The 7263-nt window shown below is 45.4% G+C and overlaps 1 protein-coding gene across 1 annotated transcript in view; it reads right to left on the reverse strand.

Moving 5' to 3' along the window:
- Positions 1–2649, reverse strand: part of ZFP1 (ZFP1 zinc finger protein) — a 26926-nt gene extending 24277 nt beyond the window's left edge. Inside the window, exon 1 of the mRNA XM_003791324.3 lies at positions 2451–2649. The gene's annotated coding sequence lies outside the window, so the exon portion shown is untranslated. The remainder of the gene's footprint in view (positions 1–2450) is intronic.
- Between the last annotated feature and the right edge of the window lie 4614 nt (positions 2650–7263).

The following is a 7263-nucleotide window of genomic DNA, read 5'->3' on the forward strand; positions in this document are numbered from 1 at the left end:
AAAAAAAAAAAAAAAAAAGAACCAAGAAGCAAAAATTGATAGAACTGGCTGGGCACAGTGGCTTGCATCTGTAATCCTAGCACTTTAAGAAGCTAAGGCAGGAGTTTGGCACCAGCCTGAGCAAGAGTGAGACCCTATCTCTACTAAAAACAGAAAAAATACCAGCCAGGTGTGGTGGCAGGCACCTGTAGTCCCAGCTATTTGGGAGGCTGAGGCAGAAGGATCACTTGAACCCAAGAGTTTGAGGTTGATGTGAGCTAGGCTGAGGATATGACATTCTAGCCTGGGCAACAGACTGAGACTCTGTCTCAAAAAGAAGATATTACTGAAAGAAAAATAAATTCACAATTACAGTTGGTCATTTCAGTACTCTTCTCTCAGTAACTGACAGAATAAGTAAACAGAAAACCTGTAAGGATCCAGAAGAATAAACCACACTATCCTGAAGATGTGGTTTACAGTTGGTGTGGTTTACACACTATTCTTCTGGTTTCCTGACTCATTTAAATTGACAGAAGATGTCACTACTAATTGTGCAATATTTATTCAAGAGCACATAAAACAGTCAACAAGATAGATCATTCCCTTGGCCATAAAACAAACCACAACAAATCTGAAAGTATAGGCCAGGCACAGTGGCTCAAGCCTGTAATCCTAGCATTCTAGGAGTCTGAGGCAGGAGGCTTGTTTGAGGCCAGGGGATGGAGACCAGCCTAAGCAAAAATGAGGCCCTATCTCTACAAAAAATAGAAAAATTAGCCAGGCATTGTGGTGGGTGCCTCTAGTCCCAGCTATTTGGAAGACTTAGGCAGGAGAATCACTTGAGCCTAGGAGTTTGAAGTTGTAGTGAGCTGTGATGACACTACTACACTCTGGCCCAGAGGACAAAACAAGACTCTCTCTCTCAAAAAAAAAAAAAGGAAAAATGTGTAACAGAGTATATACTTTGACCAAGTCAGAATTAATCTATAAATCAATAATAGAAAGTGAATAGTAATGAAAATTAGAAGTCTTCAATTAATGGGTTCTGTTTCCACCTTATAACCCCCCAAAGCAATTAAACTCAGAGCATGTATAAGGAATTAATAGAGCAGAAATCAATATAACTGAAAATAAAGAAATCCAGTTAAACTAAAAGCTGATTATTTGAAAAGATTAATACTGATTAAACCTCCAACCAAACTGGCCAAGAAAAAAGACAAAGTAACCCACATCTAGAATGATCCAAGAAACATTATTACAGATACTACAGACATTACAAAGAGTTACTATAACTAGGAAGACTCAATATCATAAAGATGGCCGTTGCCCCTAATTTAATCCAACCATCACTCACATCATAGTAAAAAGACCATATTTTTAAACCACTCTAAAGTCACGAATCACTTAATGTCAAAGATACGTTTTTGGAAATATATCATTAGGCCATACCCTTGTGTGAACATCATAGAATGTACTTCCATAACATAAACGTATAACCTACTACACACTATGCAATATTTCTATTGCTCCTAGGTACAGACCATGTTACTGTATTGAATACTATCGACAGCGGCAAGACAATGGTAGGCATCTGTGCTTCTAAACAGAAAAGGTGCAGTAAAAATATGGGACTATCTTACGGAATCATCATTGTATATGTATATAAGGTTTATTATTGATGGAAACATTGTAAGGTTGCGGCGCATGCCTGTGCCAGAATCACGAACTTTTGTATAATCTGTAAGCCGTGAAGTCTTTTAGATCCCATAAAAGGAAAGAGCAGTAAATTCAATCACGGAGAAATTAAAAACCTGTGCATGGCAAAAAGTACCAGCACCAGCCGGCTGTGAGACCTTGGATAAATCACTTCCCCTTCCTGAGCTTCCCTTTCTCTTCAGTTGATACTGAGATGATAATGAGGGCAGACACAGGACAGACGTGAGGAAGAGAAGACTGTCACACTGGACACACTGTGACAAAGAGCTCTCTCCCAGTGGGACGTCGAGCGCAACTAGAACCTGCAGACTTCCAGTCCTCCCACCGCCCCGCCAGGCCCACGACGCAGCCCGCCGCATCCGGGGCGTGGCCAAGCGTGCCCGGCTCCGCCCTCACCCCTCCGCGCCGGGGTCTGGTGGGCGCGCGCCCGCCGGGGCTTCCGGACTCGCTCCCGCGCGGCCCGAGACCCTCGCCGCCCCTCTGAGGCGCGGCTCCTGACAAAGGGAGAAAGGCGAGCCCCCCCTGCAGCCCTCCTCTCTGCCGTCTCCGCCCACAGACGTTCCGCCGGGCAGGCCCGGCCAGCCCCACTCCAAGGAGGGCACCGCGCGTCCCCAAATGCTGCCCCGAGGGTCACGGCCGCCTGCGAGTCGCCGAAGTTTGGGCTCCCTCTCCGCGCGCGCTTGAGCCCATCCTTATCTCCTTCCCCTCCGCCCCCAGGCCGAGCGAAGCTACCTGGCAGCCCCCTCTCTTACCTGGAGGGGCACAGTTCCCACTCGTGGTTCAGTGCCACGCCCGGTCACGGCGCGGAGCGGTGTAGACGCGCGGAGACGGGTTCTGTCACCCACTCGCAGCTTAAGTGGGGGAAGGGCGGCCACGGGCAAGCTCGTAGCATTGCACATGCGCAGACACAGGGGCTGCTCGCCGTTCCCAGGGTCCTCTGAGCGGTGGTCCGTGGAGCTTCGGGACTACACTTCCCATAAGCCTGCGGGGCAGTGCCATTAGGGACTCTAAGGAAAAGTCTAGGACTCGACTCGTTTGGAGGGTCGGGTGAGCGCTGTCCAAGAGGTTCCTTTCTCCCGCTGCCTCTCCTCAAAGTACAAAAACTTGGCCTTTAAAGATCACACGTGTAACCTATGAACACGGTATTTAAATTAGAAAATATGCACAAAATAAAAGAAGCAAGCAGGTATCACGAATTTCACTTTTCAAAGATTAACTGTAACATTAAATCCACACCTTTCTGGTATTTTTTTTTTTTTTTACAAGACTGGCCATGAGGATACCATGTGCTGCAACTACTTTTTTCCTTTTTGTTTTTTCCTCCCCAGCTTTATTGAGGTATGCTTGATTATTATAAAAATTGCATATATTTAAAGGTGTACAACTCAATGACTTGATTATGTATACATTGTGAAGCATACACCATGGTTAGGGTGTTCCGATCACGACAGCAGCAAGGAATTTGCCTAGGCAGACATTCGGATAATAAAAGTACAAGTTTACTTTATATTTTAGAAGAAGAAAGGGGAGAAGAGAGAAGGGAGATGGCCTGGTATCCCGAAGAAAGAAAGGAAGAATGCCCTCCCTGAGATCCAGGGTAGTGGAATTTAAGTGAGACAAAAATAATAATAATAATAATTTCTTTATTATTTCACTATAAACGCTGGCAATTCTTTTTTTTTTTTTTTTTAAGAGATAGAGTCTCACTTTGTTGCCCTCGGTAGAGTGCTGTAGCGTCACAGCTCACAGCAACCTCCAGCTCTTGGTCTTAGGCGATTCTCTTGCCTCAGCCTCGGGAGTAACTGGGACTACAGGCGCCTGCAACAACGCCGGGCTATTATTTTGTTGCAGTTTAGCCAGGCCAGTTTGGACCTACCAACCTCGGTATACGGGGCTGGCACCCTACTCACTGAGCCACAGGCATCGCCCAGACAGGCCATTCTTTTTTTTTGAGGCAGAGCCTCAAGCTGTCCCCCCGGGTAGAGTGCTGTGACATCACAGCTCACAGCAACCTCCAACTCCTGGGCTCAAGGGAGTCTCCTGCCTCAGCCTCCCAGGTAGCTGGGACCACAGGCACCTGCCACAACGCCCAGCTATTTTTTTTGCTTGCAGCCGTTGTTATTTTGGTGGCCCTGGGCTGGATTCGAACCAACCACCTTAGGTGTATGTGGCTGGCGCCTTAGCCACTTGAGCCACAGGTGCCAAGCCAAAAGGCCATTCTTATAAGCATAATCAAGCTAATTAACATATCCATCACCTCACATTACAGTTAACGTTTTTTGTGTGTGTTCAAGTTTGTGCTGTTGTTAACTATTGTCATATGGTACATTAGCTCTCCAGAACTTATCCGGCTCGTGTAACTGAGACTCGATACCCCTTGACTACCATGTCCCCATTTCCCCTTCACCCACAGTTCCTTATTTTTAGAGCAATTTCAGGCTCACAGCAAACTTTGAACAGAAAGTGCAATGAACTCCCATATAACCCTTGCCCCTATACACATGTATAGCTTCCTCCCATCAACACGCCACACCAGAGTGGTACTTTTGTTACAACTGATGAACCCATATTGACACATTAGCTCTCAAAGTCCATAGCTTACCCTAGGGTTTACTGTTGGTATTGTACATTCTATGGGTTTTGACAAATGCATGTATCCACCATTAAGGTATTATACAGAATAGTTTTACTGCCCTCAAAATCCTCTGAGCTTCCTTAGTCATCCCTGTCTCCCCCAAACCCTGGAAATCTTTGATCTTTTCACTGTCTCCATAGTTTTGTTTTTTCCAGAGTGGTAAAAATATAGTTGGAATCATACAGCAAATAGCCTTTTCAGATCAGCTTACACTTAGTAATAAGCATTTAGACTACATGTCTTTTAGTGGTGTGATAGCTCATTTCTTTATAGTACTGCATGGTATTCCCCTGTCTGGATGTACCACGGGTTCTTTAAATCATTCACTTACTGAAGGATATCTTGGTTGCTTCCAAGTTTTGGCAACTATGAATAAAGCTACTCTAAACATCTGTGTGGGCTCGGCGCCTATAGCTCAACCGGCTAAGGCGCCAGCCACGTACACCTAAGGTGGCGGGTTCGAATCCCCAGCCCGGACCCGCCAAACAACAATGATGGCTGCAACCAAAAAAAATAGCCAGGCGTTGTGGCGGGTGCCTGTGGTCCCAGCTACTTGGGAGGCGGAGGCAGGAGACTCGCTTGAGCCCAGGAGTTGGAGGTTGCTGTGAGCTGTAATGCCACGGCACTCTGCCCAGGGGGACAGCTTGAGGCTCTGTCTCAAAAAAAAAAAAAAAAAAAAAAAAACATCTGTGTGTAGGTTTTTGTGTGAACGTTCAAGTATCCAGCTCCTTTGGGTAAATAGCATGATTGCTGGATTGTGCAATAAGAGGATGTTTAGTTTGGTAAGAAACTGCCAAACTGTGTTCCAGAGTGGCTATACCTTTTTGCATCTCCACCAACAATAAGGAAGAGTTCCTGTTGCTCCAAATTCTCACCAACATTTGGTGGTGTCAGTGTTTTGGATTTTTAGCCATTCTAATAGTTTTGTTGTGGTAGCAACTAATTTAAATTTTAATTAAAGCAATAGTCTCAAACAGGTTTATAGATAATGTGTTTTCACCAATGTTCATAGCAGCACCATTCACAGTATTCAAAGGTGGAAACAACCCAAGTGTCCACCAATTGATAAACGGATAAACAACTGTGGCATATGTGAGAGTGTATGCAGTGAGAATAAGATGGAGTCAGTCAGGCCAGGGCTGAGACGACACAGCTGGTCCGGTCCGTTTAGCTCCTACGTGACCTTTACCTCATGCCTGTCATTCCTTCTGTTTTTTAAATTCAGGTTTAACCTAAAAGTGTATATCTTGAGTAGTTAAGGGCAATTGTTTTAGAATATTAACTTTTGGTTTTTGTGTCACCCTTGGTAGAGTGCCGTGGCATCATAGCTTACAGCAATCTCAAACTCCTGGGCTCAAGCGATTCTCTTGCCCCAGCCTCCCAAGTAGCTGGGACTAGAGGGGCCTGCCACCACGCTTGGCTACTTTTTAGAGATGGGGTCTCGCTCTTGCTCAGGCTGGTCTCAAACTCCTGAGCTCAAGCAATCCACCTGCCTCAGCCTCTCAGAGTGCTGGAATTACAGGCATGAACCACTGTGCCCAGCCTAAGATTAACTTTTGAATTGGAATGTTGTTTTGGGTCATGGGTTATGTTGATAATTGCTTTTTTGTTTTAGAGACAGAGCCTCAAGCTGTCCCCCTGGGTAGAGTACTGTTGCATCATAGCTCACAGCAACCTCCAATTCCTGGGCTCAAGTGATTCTCCTGCTTCTGCCTCCCAAGTAGCTGAGACTACAGGTGCCCACCACAACACCTGGCTGTTTTTTTTTGTTGTTGCAGCCATCGTTGTTTGGTGGGCTCAGGCTGGATTCAAACCCACCAGCTGAGATGTATGTGGCTGGCACCTTAGCCACTTGAGCCACAGGCGACGAGCCTGATTATTGCTTTTTATAGGTCATGAGTTATGCCAATTATTGTTTTTTAAGATAAAGGTTAACAGGGCTTTTGCTTTGAACTTTGATCTTTGCTTTGAACCACACTTTTAGAAATGGAAAAACAGAACAGTCTTGGAGAGGCTCCTCTCACTGTTTTCCAGAATTGTTGGCTTTCTGGCAAAGTTTGGTGGACCTGTCCCCGTCTCTGCCTGTTGGCTGACAGTGACAGGCGGCTGGACTCTCCTTGTCCAGTAACATATACATACTATGTACAATGGATATTATTCAGAACGAAATAATGAAGTTCTAATACATGCTACAACATGAAAGAACCTTGAAAATATGGTAATAGGGTGGCGCCTGTGGCTCAGTGAGTAGGGCACTGGTCCCATATACCGAGGGTGGTGGGTTCAAACCCAGCCCCAGCCAAAATGCAGCAAAAAGAAAAGAAAATATGCTAATAAACCAGACACAAAAGGACAAATGTTACATGATTTCACTTATTTGAAGTACCTAGAATAGGCAAATTCATAGAGACGCAAAGGGAAAGAGAGGTTACCAGGACTAGCAGAAGAAGGGATAGGGACTAGTGCTTAAGAGGGTACAGAGTTTCTGTTTGAGATGATGAAAAGTTCCAGAAAGAGATAATGGTGACGGTTATACAATGTTGTGGATGTGTTTAATGCCATCAAATTGTATGCTTTGCTTTTTAATTTTTATTATTTTTATGTTTTTAGAGACGGACTCTCAGCCTGTTGACTAGCCTGGAGTGCACTGGAGCAATTATAGCCCACTGCAACTTTGCACTTCTGGGTTCAAACAATTCTTTTTTTTTTGAGACAGAACCTCAAGCTATCCCCCGGGGCAGAGTGCTGTGGCATCACAGCTCATAGCAACCTCCAACTCCTGGGCTCAAGCGAGTCTCTTGCCTCAGCCTCCCAAGTAGCTGGGACCACAGGCACGTGCCACAACGCTGGGATATTTTTTGGTTGCAGCCGTCATTGTTGTTTTGGTGGGCCTGGGCTAGATTTGAACCCACCACCTTAGGTGTATGTGG

This window comes from Otolemur garnettii, unplaced genomic scaffold (genome assembly GCF_000181295.1).
Source record: "Otolemur garnettii isolate 467f Iridium unplaced genomic scaffold, OtoGar3 scaffold00047, whole genome shotgun sequence".
Lineage (NCBI taxonomy): Eukaryota > Metazoa > Chordata > Mammalia > Primates > Galagidae > Otolemur > Otolemur garnettii.